General features: G+C 39.2%; 1 pseudogene; it reads right to left on the reverse strand.

Moving 5' to 3' along the window:
* Positions 1-1,587: 1,587 nt before the first annotated feature.
* Positions 1,588-12,789, reverse strand: part of LOC123253792 — a 16,827-nt pseudogene continuing 5,625 nt past the window's right edge.

A 12,789-nucleotide genomic window follows, 5' to 3' on the forward strand; every position in this document is an offset into this window, starting at 1 on the left:
GTAGCTGTCCTCTCATAGCTGAAGGATTGTCACAGGGTAAAGGGATTAGACGGACATTGCTTCATAATGGACAATTAGAAGTAAAGGAAAAAATTAAGTGCTTGGCACATGGGATCTGCTTAACAAAGTTTTCTGGGATTGATTAACAGATTGATTATGAGGATGTAGGCTTCTCTGTGCTTTTTTTCACTCTTTCCTTCCATCTTGGACTCATTCCTATGTAGTGGTTCCAAGGCAGAAGAGTGGTAAGGGCTAGGCAATGGGGATTAAGTGACTTGCCCAGGAACACATAGCCAGGAAGTACCTGAGACCAGGTTTGAACCCAGGACCTCCTGTCTCTAAACCTGACTCTCTCCACTGAGCCACCCAGCTCTCCCCTGGTTTCTCTTACTATAATGAAAATGTAATGAAAAACTGGACTTTCCCAAGTGGACTAACCTATAATGAGAGGCAGTGAGTTCCCTATTATGGAAGAACTCTTAAGGAGAGATTAGACAGCCTTTTGTCAGGGATATCACCTAGCTGCCACAGGGACCAAGCTTATTGAATTTTGTATTTCTCATACAAAATGGTCTCCATCAACAGGATATACTTTCCTCGAGAGCAGGGGCTGTTTCATTTGGGTCTTTGGACCCCTAACCCCGGGGGAAGAATGTGGCACACAGTAGGCTTGTAATTTATTTATTGACCAATTTGAAATTATGCCACACTCTTTCCTTGACTTCTAGTGGTCAAACACTTGCTGTATAATGAACATTTTTGGTCACAGAGGAAGATGTTATTCATTGAGGTCACCTTCTTCTGCTCAAAGCAGATGGTAAACTTTGAGTCAGTTGTCCTGTGCCCAAACTGTGTTATTACACTCTGTCCCGTTCCAAACCAAATTTCCATGGAAATTTAGCCCATGTCACAGCTCTCTCCTGGGTTGGCAGGCAGTACAGAGCCAAACGCAGTCCTAAATTTATGAAATGAAGCGAATACTGAATTCTTTAGTGTCAAAATGAATTCAGACAAAATCCTCATCGTCAAAATTCTATGTTCAACTCCCCGTCATAGCCAAGGTCATCCGATCAAAATAAGACTTCATAGCAGCGGAAGCATCATTCACTTTGCATTGTAGTCAGGTGAATAAAGAAAGTATTAATGTTGCTCAAGCAGAAGAGTCAAAGGTTTGAAAGAAAGAAAAGTTTAAATGGCTGATCTTTGTTTTGATGGAAATTGATGAAGGAAATGTCAGATTTGACGAAGACTTTACCCATGTGAAATCAGGCATTAGGAGCCCAGGCTGAGGAAACTGAGGGAATGGGCGCAGCAAGTAGTGGTGGGAACTAAGCGAACCACACTGACTCCATCTTGTGACTCAATTCTGAATCGAGCTCAGTTCTCTTTCAATTCGGTTCTGGGGCTGATCCAATGAGAAAGCCTTATTACATTGTTTGAGAAGTTGGACCACCTCTCTGCATGGCTGAGAAGTTGGACCACCTCTTGCAGGTCTACTTGGAGACTTTTGCCTAAAGATCAAGGTTATGCCGACCTGTAACCCAGTCAGCCCCAATGTCTCATGCAAGGAGCTGAGTTTTCTAATAATCATACATCCATCTCGAGCAACTCATACGTCTTATCTGGAAAATCTAACCGAAAACTTTTTTCCCCTGTGGGGGAAACCAAAAAGGCCGCCTGGTACTTTCATATGGCCAAAGCTGCCAGATAGCCTGAGCCAGCGTGTTGCCTGAGAGGAAACAAAACGTTGGCCCTCCCAGTGTCAGACTATCAGGAATGTGAGGATGAATTTTATTTTATTTTCCAAACTTTGCCATCACGTAATTTTATTTACAATTTCTAAGACAAATGCTTGTTATCTTTAAGTGTTGCTCTCAATTCTCCACAGTATCCTGTGAAGATTTTTTGTCTTTGACAAACTACATGCCAAAGTCTCATTCCACTGGATAGTTTGTCGGTTTCCAAAAGTCTTCTCTTTGCCTTTATATTAGCCTGAATATATCCCTAAGCAGAAGAGTGATGAAAATGCTCCTTTGCTTCCTAAAAGTACTTTGGTTAGTGCTTAGTATTATTACAAAATTTAAATTACAGGGAAGTAATTTCTGAACAGTCAGCTCCGCAGTTGTTCAGCATAAACTATTTTCAAGTATATGTACATAATAGTTAAAATTATGCATTGATTCGAACGTGCTTTCATTTGGATTAGCCAACTTTTGGGGGCCACAGATTAGAAACATGGGCCTAAAAAGGGACCACAGAGATCATCTAGTGTCAAACTCCTCATTTTAAACATGAGACAAGGCCTACAAAATGGCTCTGTGATATCCTCAAAATGACACAGCTGGTTAGTGGGAAAGCCAGGCTTAGAACCCAATCCCCTAAGCCAGCGATGGGCAAACTACTGCCCGCAGGCCAGATGAGGCCCCCTGAAATGTTCTATCGGGCCAGGGGATATTATTCCTAATCTGACGAATACAACGAGTAGGATACGATCCAATGAAACTTGGAAAGAGTTGCCTTAGAAACAGACCGACAGAGGAGCATTTCCTTTCCTTTGGCCCCCTCTTTAAAAAGGTTGCCCATCACTTCCCTAAGTCATAGCTCAGTGGTCTTAGCCCTGCATAGCCTCGGCTCCTTGATGATTTATGCAAGGCAAATCCTCTTTTCAAATACTTATTCACAGTCTTTCTCATTGTAACCTCTTGCACTTAATTAAGCTCTTTCCTGGTATTAACAGAATTCTAGAGAATCGTGGCCGTCTTAAGGAATGGAAAGGGTCTTAGAAGTCACTGTAAATTTTATATTCTACTCAAATATTCTACAAGTGCCTGAAACATAAGCCTGGCGATGACCTGGGACTTCACATCTCCCAGGCATCTCCTCCCATTTTTGAACAGCTCTAACTGCCTGTTAACTATAAGCTAGCAGGAGCAGCTTACATGCATCCAATTAGAATCCCTTTCCTCTACTATCTTTCCTGCCTTTACAGTTTACTCACTCTCCTCCCCACCACAAAACTGATTCATTCTCACCTGCTGCACATCTCTAATTTTTTCCATTTTACGTTTCAGAATAATGGCCTGACTACCTTTTCAACAATTTTTAGGCTCAGCTCAATTTACCTCTTAGAGAAACCTTTTGTTTATTGATCGCCTTCCCCCCGTGATTTATCCTTTCGCCCTCTATTCCCTCAGTTTTTATATATTAAATTTTCACTGCAATATATCACTTGGGACTTGATATGCTTTACAATTATTGCACAATAGAGTTTTAGACCCCCCCCCTCCACCCTCCAAAATGGAGTGTAATGCAAATATGAGCAAATTATGAACTCATACTCTCGTACTCCTATGCTCCATCCTCCCAACCATAGTGTAAGCTTCATGGGCAGGGCCCGAGATGCTCGTTTCTTTCATACACTCCAATTAATTAGTACAGAACTTAAGGAAACTCTTGTTCCTGCCAAGAAGGAAACTCTATAACTACTCATCAACTTAAAATAAATACTAGTTTTTGGGTGCAGTGACTAACCTCTAAAACAGTGACTCTGAAGGTTATAATTCTGTGATTCTGCCACTCCTGACCCTATCATCGTAATCCTTCACCCCCACCAAAAAGTTGCCCAGGAGGCAACTTTCTATAACCCTCTAGAATAGCGATTCCCAAAGTGGGCACACCTGCCCCCTGGTGGGTGCTGCAGCGATCCAGGGGGGCAGTGGTGGCCACACTTTTTTTGTATTACATTCTATTCTGAGTTCAATAAATAGTTTCATAATTTCCAGGGGGCGCTAAGTAATATTTTTTTGGAAAGGGGGCGGCAGGCCAAAAACGTTTGGGAACCACTGCTCTAAGAGGCTGCCAAATGAACCTAAAGTTGCAAGCTTCTGTGTGAGAAAATAAAACAAAGAATAACATTCTTCAACTCTAGTTGGCATGATAGTACCATGGAAAGAGCTCTAGATTTGAAGTCACAGCAGCTAGATTTGAATCTCAGCTTGGCAACTGATTTATCTGTGTGACCTTAGGGAAGTCACTTCACTTCTTGTGCCTATTTCCCTATCTCCAAAATGCTGCAGTTGGCCTAAAGTACCATAGAGTACTACATCTAGAATTTAAAATATAATCTATACTAAAAAGTCTCCTTTAAGAACAACTTTAGCAAACCTGAATACATAGAAAGTAGAAAATTAAAGTTGGGATTTCACTTGATATGTCTTCCGATAAAGCTAGGAATCTCAAGCAATTAGTCATGATAATGACTAAGAACAAAAACATTACGAGCCTCTTCCATGCTGAGCCCAGTGTAAAGCTGATCCTTGTGGGCCCAGTAAGAAGTCGGTTTCCTCCAAAGCATCTCCTCACCGTTATTCAGTTATTTTATATTCCATTATATATTCAGGACAGAAGGAGAGAATGCTCCTGAACGGCTATCGCCGGCTGCTCTCAGACACAGCAAACATCTTGTTTCAGTTTCTGAGACATTTCTTCAAGGCCTTCATGTGTTCTGAACAACTCCTGTTTCTTATTCTCCCTTTTAAAGCTGGGTGAGCCTAAACTAGCATTTTTAAAAGAATTATCAGATTAATAGGAAGACAATGGTAAAGTTAATGTTTCTTAAAGGGAAAACCTTATATTAGTGTGAAGATAGAATTAACCCTTACATTAGGGACTATGTTGGAGAGAGCTTTTAAAATAATCAATTAATCTGTGACTGATTCAGACTAAACCAAGCAAGGCAGCTAAGGAAATATGACTATAACTTAGCTACATTATGCTAAATAATTTTTAAGTCCTTACTTTCTGTCTCAGTAACTACTCTAAGACAGAAGGATGAGGGCTAGGCAATGGGGGTTTCATGACTGGCCCAGATTTTGACAGCTAGGAAGTATCTGAGACTAGATTTGAACCAGGTCCTCCTGACTCCAGGCCTGGCGCTCCATCCACTGTGCCACCTAGCTGCCCCTACACTATTCTGAATAACTACAGTATATGAATACCCAATTTCCACTTTCTACCAAATCTTGGATGCCATATCCCTCTTCAGACACTTACAAAGTGGATTCACTTAACATTAACTTCAGTGTCATCGCTTATAAAATGGGGTGGACATCTACACTAATTACATCACAGGTCCATGATGAAAGTACCTTGCAAAATACCAAGCGCTATATAAATGTAATTATTATCAATTTCATCCCAGACAAATTGACTTCTGAGATAAAGTGCGCTGAGCTGTCCTTTCACGAGTAAAAACAGGTTATTTCCTACTAAATAGTTCTGTACAAAAGAATGTAAATCTCTCCTTTTTTAAACACTTTCTGTCTTAGAATCAAGATGAAGAGTTTCCAATAGGAATGGGTGTTGTATTTTGTCAAAGGCTTTTTCAGCATCTATTGAGATAATCATGTGATTTTTGTTTGTTAGTTTATTGATATAGTCAATTATGTGGATGGTTTTCCTAATGTTGAAGCATCCTTGCATTCCTGGTATAAATCCCACCTGATCGTGATGGATAACCCTTGCGATCACTTGCTGGGGTCTTTTTGCTAGTATTCTATGTAAGATTTTTGCATCTATTTTCATTAGGGAGATTGTTCTGTAGTTTTCTTTCTCTGTTTTTGGTCTGCCTGGCTTGGGAATCAGTACCATATTTGTGTCATAAAAGGAATTTGGTAGGACTCCTTCTTTGCTTGTTATATCAAATAATTTGTATAGTAAACGTGAAGGATGGGGGCCTAGCAGTACCAGATCTTAATCTGTACTATAAAGCAGCAGTCATCAAAACAATATGGTACTGGCTAAGAGACAGAAGGGAGGATCAGTGGAATAGACTTGGGGTAAGTAACGTCAGCAAGACAGTCTATGATAAACCCAAAGAGCCCAACTTTTAGGACAAAAATCCACTATTTGACAAAAACTGTTGGGAAAATTGGAAAACAATATGGGAGATATTGGGTTTAGATTAACATCTCACATTCTACACCAAGATAAATTCAGAATGGGAGAATGACTTGAATATAAAGAAGGAAACTATAAGAAAATTAGGCAAACACAGAATAGTATACTCGTCAGATCTCTGGGAAAGGAAAGATTTTAAAACCAAGCAAGAGTTAGAAAAAATTACAAAATGTAAAATAAATAATTTCAATTACATTAATTAAAAAGGTTTTGTACAAACAAAAACAATGCAACAAAATCAGAGGGGAAACAACAAACTGGGAAAAAACCTTCATAACAAAAAACTCTGACAAAGGTCTAATTACTCAAATATACAAGGAGCTAAATCAATTGTACAAAAAATCAAGCCATTCCCCAATTGATAAATGGGCAAGGGACATGAATAGGTAATTTTCAGATAAAGAAATTAAAACTCTCAATAAGCACATGAAAAAGTGTTCTAAATCTCTAATAATTAGAGAAATGCAAATCAAAACAACTCTGAGGTATCACCTCACACCTAGCAGATTGGCTAAAATGACAGCAGGGAAGAGTAATGAATGTTGGAAGGGATGTGGCAAAATTGGGACATTAATGCACTGCTGGTGGAGTTGTGAACTGATTGAACCATTCTGGCTGGCAATTTGGAACTATGCCCAAAGAGCAGTAAAAGAATGCATGCCCTTTGATCCAGCCATAGCATTGATCATAGGGAAAAAGACATGTACAAAAAATACATATAACCGTGCTCTTTGTGGTGGCATTTTGAAGGGAAGCACTTCAATTGGGGAATGGCTGAACACATTGTGGTATATGGTGGTGCTGGAATACTACTGTGCTCGAAGGAATAAAGAACTGGAGGAATTCCATGTGAACTGGAAAGACCTCCAGGAATTGATGGAGAGTGAAAGGAGCAGAGCCAGAAGAACATTGTACACAGAGGTACAATCGAACACTGTGGTACAATCGAACATAATGGACTTCTCTACTAGCAGCAAATGCAGTGACCCAGGACAATTCTGAGGGATTTATGGAAAAGAACGCTGCCCACATTCAGAGGAAGAACTGCAGGAGTGGAAACACAGAAGTAAAACAACTGCTTGAACACATGGGTTGATGCAGACACGATTAGGATGTAGACTCTTAATGACCATCCTAGAACAATTACCAATAATACAGAAATCAGTCTTGATCGATGACGCAGAAAGAAACCAGTGGAAATGTGTGCCGGCTACTGGGGGGTGAGGGGTGTGGGGAGAGAGAGCAAGAACATGAATCATGTAACCATGGAAAATTTTTTTCTAAAAAAAAGAAAAAGAATCAAGATGAAGTGCTGTAAGGGCTAGGCAATGGAGGTTAATTGGTTTGCCAAGGGTCACCCTGCTAAGAAATATCTGAGGCCAGATCTGAATCCCCTACTTTCATCTTTAGGCCTGGTTCTCCATCCACTGAGCCACCTCACTGCCTCTGAGCTATTGATTCTTAAGACAGAGAGAGGTTAGGATATGAAAACTTTGGGGGGGAAATTCTGAGACCTTATTATTCACCAAAAAAGGTAAATGGGATAACATGAATAATTACCAGTCTATGTGCCTACTTTTCAATTTCCTGAGCTACTACAGTCTACCTGTCCCAAATTCAATGGCATAAACAACTCTCAGGTGGGAAAACTCCTCCTTACCAATGAAGGTCACCACTCCTTTGAAATCTCTTAGAGAGCTGCCTTGATCAGTGGTGTCACACTCAATCCCTGGATCCCTCCTGATACATAATGACTTAGAAAACATCAAGTTGATATTATCTTATATTATATTTTTACTTGTTTTCTTAAACATTTCCCAATTACATTTTAATCTGGTTTCAGCTTCACCAGCCTGTAGGCCACAAGTTTTGTAACTTGTCCAGAACTCCACAGAGATAAGTCTTAAAATTAGGTCTCTAGCTTCAAGCTATGCTCTCTCTCCATTATATCCTATTGTCTCTCATGAGAAAAGAACACAATTTTTCCACAAATAATTTCCTATGGCAGATATTTTTATAGTTAGATGATTAACTGAAAAGTATACAAAATATAAAATCCCAGTGTTTGTTTGCTCCCTTAAAACATCAATGTTTTTTTGCAGCTAGGGCAAAGTTAGCAAAGTACCAGGCATAGTCAGGATGATCTGGGTTCAAATCTGACCTCAGACACTTCCTAGATGTGTGGTCCTGGGAAAGTCACTCAACCCTTTTCCCCTAGCTCTTGTACTTCTGTCTTAGAGTTGTTACTAAGGCAGAAAGCAAGGGTTTGAACAAATATCTATCTATCTATCTATCTATCTATCTATCTATCTATCTATCTATCTATAAGTGTGACAGTATAATTGTGACACATACTTTTGAGTAGAATGATCCTTGGATGGATCTGCAGAGATTTAGATGGATCCCCCTAACATTTCTAATTGTTGATAAAGTACAGTAGTACTTTGATGGAGTTCTTGAGCCAAGCTTTCAAATAGCTGGTGCATATCCCAACACCTTCTCAGTTTAATTCCATATGCCAGCTGCAGAACTTCCAAAGATGCCTTCTTTTTTATCAGAGGATTGAGAACTAATTCCTGTCTTAATGCATAATCGTCCTGTCTAGCAAGCTGCACATCAAAATCTCCCTTTCAATATCTCTCTATTCCATAATTGAGCAGGCCACCTTTTATTATTCAGTTGGGTGATTTGGCATTTAAGGTTTAGAATCTCACTGCTGAGGCAAGAAATTTCTGTCTCAAAATTTTCTTTGCCAAGAGCCCACACAAAAACAATATACTTACAAATCTTTAGGAGCTTAAAAACAAACACTTTTCGAACTTCTCATTTTCCATTTTGATTCTCAACTTTGCCATCAAATGGTGTGTGTGCTCAGGAAATGAAAATTAATTTTAATATTAAACTAAAGCAAATATAATTATGAAGGCAAATGTATTGTCAAAAAAGAAGTCATGCATTCCGAAAACAAATTAGTTCGAATGAAAGGGGGGAAATCAAATAAACAATTACCGAATATTTTCTATAAAAATGATTTTATTAAATATATATAGTAATAAAAAAATAGTAAATAACAATGTCTGCCAAGACCTGTTTCAATGAAGAAACATGATCCTTTGTAATCAGTACATCAATTATGTGCAAAGGAAGATTAGCTATACATTTTAAAATGCTTTCTTAACTGAGGAAAGAGCTCTCCCAGGAGAGGTAGTCTCCTTAATTCAATCACAGTACATTTTGACTGACATTATTAGAACTTTTTATAAATGTTTTTGGATATAGTTAATGATTTTAAAGTGTCATGTTACAACTTCTACTAAATACACCTGTGGTTTATTTTTTTTTTTCATTTTTATTTATTTAAACCTTTATCTTTTTTCTGTCTTAGAATTGATGCCAAGTATCTGTTCCAAGGCATAAGAGCAGTAAGAGTTAGCCAATTGGGGCTAAGTGACTTGTCCAGGGTCACACAGCTAGGATGTGTTGGAAGCCATATTTGAACCCAGGACCTCCCAACTCCAGGCCTGGTTCTCTATCCTCTGAGGCACCTGGCTGCCCCACCACCACTCTTTTTAAAAGGTAATTTCCCCTACTATCCATATCTGAGTGTTCACAAATTGAGTTGAGTTCAAATTGATGAGACTTGACTAAGACATGAGTTATACTCAATATTTCTGGTTTTGAGGGTAATCGGTTGTTCACTATGCAAAAATAAAGTAAAGGTCTCAGTGTGCAAGGGATTGTAGAGAGGTAGCTATTCTCACAAGTTGCTGTTGTAATTCCATTTTAATAGATCTCCTTGGAGAAGAAACTGGTGGTGTAAAACAAGAGCCACAGAAAAACTCATGCCATCTCGTCCCATAGTATCTATTGGGAACATACCGTAAAAGAAATATCATAAAGAAAAGGGAGCAAAATGTATGTGTATGTGTATGTGTATGTGTAAGTACACAAATATGTGCATATACACATGGGCAAACACATATTTGTCATTTCCGATTACAAAGAATCAGAAACTACTAAATGTTTAAAGGTTTGCAAATGGCTAAATAAGCTACATACTATCAATACAGTGGAAGATAATACTGTGCCATTAAAAATGACAAATTTTTTAAAAACCAAAAAAATGCAGAAAGGAAAGAAAAAATCAGAAGAATAATATACATACCTATGAGCATATGAAAATAAAATGTCTGTAAATATTTAAATTAACTAAGAGAAGATATATATATGCCTTTATTAACACATTATGTAGAAGTTCATGTATTTTGTTTTAATATTGTTTAAAGTTAAATACAGGATCACTTTAAAATATTCAAACACTGGCATATTCATTAGGTAAACTGGTAAGAAATAAAATTATCTACTAGCTCCCTTTTAAAGTAATGTAATCGGGGCAGCTGGGTAGCTCAGTGGATTGAGAGCCAGGCCTAGAGACAAGAGGTCCTAGGTTCAAATCTGGCCTCAGACACTTCCCAGCTGTGTGACTCTGGGCAAGTCACTTCACCCCCATTGCCTAGCCCTTATCTCTTTAATGACAGGATTAACTTTCTATATTACCTTGCTAGGCAGTGTAAGGGTTAAAAATTACAGGTTGGACTAAATTTATGAGAAATGTGGTCGCTGAAATTAATTACTCAAGTCAATGACTTTTTTATGGTAATTTCTTTTTTACAAAAGGAGAGAGAGTGAAAGGAAGGGAAATGTGAAAGAGGATAGAGTAAGCTATCTAACCTAACACACTAAGTATTTTGCTCTGGCCCTTGGCTCAACCCAGGCAGGACTAATTAGTCCTCAGCCAGAGGGCCCTCAGCCTTCAGCCAAGGACCTGGTGATGAATAAAGCAAGGGCTCCAGCCACAAAGCCTCTTCCAAGATGGGAGCCTCTCTGGAGGCTAGTCCCTCCAGAAAGCCAGGAAAGGAGTCAGCCTTTCCACTCACCCAAGTGGTAGTTCCAAAGGTAGGTCCAAGAGCAGCCTCATCAATGTCAGGGTCGCAGTCCCACAAAGCAAATCCTTCACCAACTTGGCCTCTAACTTGAACTCCAACTGGAACTCAAAACTCTGAACTCTGAAGAACTCCCTCTCACAGGAAGTTACAACTACTTTTAAAGGTGCTTCTTTGCATCACTTCCTGTGCTTTCCTCCACTTTACATAGACCAATTGCAGTCTTAGAATTTTCTTAGGACTCCCTAGAGGGCAGTCAGTCGTTTCTGATTTGTCACCAACTTTTAGCACATGTGGGTTATAGACCTCCCCCTACTCAAGCATAAAGTGGGCTGTATACGCTTCTGGTGATTAAATCTAAAAATGGGCAGGGGAGAGTTAATCCCATCTCCATAATCCCCATCCCATGATTCTTTGGGAGACTAGTCTCCCCAATGGATCATTTAACATAATTGTCTTATACCCCTAAAAATCTTCTAATTACAAATCCATACAATATTGCACCTTTTAAAGGTAAACTACAATAGTTAGAGATAAGAGGGAAATAGAAGAGAGAAAGGGCAAAACCAATATCTGCTAGGTGCATTGACAAAAATCAAATTAGGGGGCAGTCTACTTTGGCATAAGAGTTTACATTCAAATAAATGTGCTCAACCCCCTTCAGTTCAATCAGTTGCACCCCAAAGTTCATTCTGGATCTTCTGATGCAGTGTAGTTTTCTAAAGACATCTTTCTCCAAACAGTTCATTTTCTGGATTCAAGGAGTTAGCAAGCTTCTTTCCCTGAAATTTTTCTCAAACAAAGTTTTAAATTGTGGATTTTATAAAAATATATACAATTGGGGCAGCTGGGTAGCTCAGTGGAGTGAGAGTCAGGCCTAGAGACAGGAGGTCCTAGGTTCAAACCCGGCCTCAGCCACTTCCCAGCTGTGTGACCCTGGGCAAGTCACTTGACCCCCATTGCCCACCCTTACCACTCTTCCACCTATGAGACAATACACCGAAGTACAAGGGTTTAAAAATATATATATATATATATATATACATATATATATATATATGGAGTAGAAATGCAGAAGAAAAACATCTCTCCTTACATCCTATGACCCACAGAGAAGGTGACTCCTCTTGGCTCAGCTCCCAGTCTTCTTTTGTACAGTCTCCCCCTCTCCTTTCCTTCTCCTTATCATGGAGGTCAAGTGATGAGCCAGGAGCCTCTGATCATACCTGATCTTTTTTAGTAAGGGTCTAGACCATGGGCCATTGGAAGTGGCCCTAGCAACTGCCCAGATGCCTGGGAAGGATTCTAATCCTACCCCTAAATACATAAACACTGTTGTTATTGTAGAAGCGGTTGTTACTGAAGACCCTGTTCAGTTCTAACATTTCTTTGTCAACATCCCTCTTGCTTTGACAGGGAAACCATCTAAAAAGTCAGGATTCCCCTTTTCCATATATACTCTTACGTTCTGACTTAGAATCAATACTAGTAGGTATTGGTTCCAAGGCAGAAGAGCAATAATAGTTAGGCAACTGGAGTTAAGTGACTTGCCCCTGGTCGTATTTAGGAAGTATCTGAGGCTAGATTCAGAACTCAACTTCCTATCTCCAGGCTTGACTCTCTATCCACTGAGCCACCTCACTGCTGTAAGTGTTACAATTAATGGTTTGGCTAAATATATGAAAATTATAAATCTTTTATTTATAAAGTAGAGAAATAAAAAAGGGTAGAAAAGATATTAACCTATCTAACTAAATATTGTTCCAGTGCTTGGCTCAGCCAGGACTTGTTAACCTTCAATCAGAATTAAACTATCTCCAGAAGACAGGAAGGGAAAACCAGCTATCCACTCACCCAAGACAATGACTGGAGCTGAAGGTGACTCCCG

Source organism: Gracilinanus agilis, chromosome X (genome assembly GCF_016433145.1).
Source record: "Gracilinanus agilis isolate LMUSP501 chromosome X, AgileGrace, whole genome shotgun sequence".
Lineage (NCBI taxonomy): Eukaryota > Metazoa > Chordata > Mammalia > Didelphimorphia > Didelphidae > Gracilinanus > Gracilinanus agilis.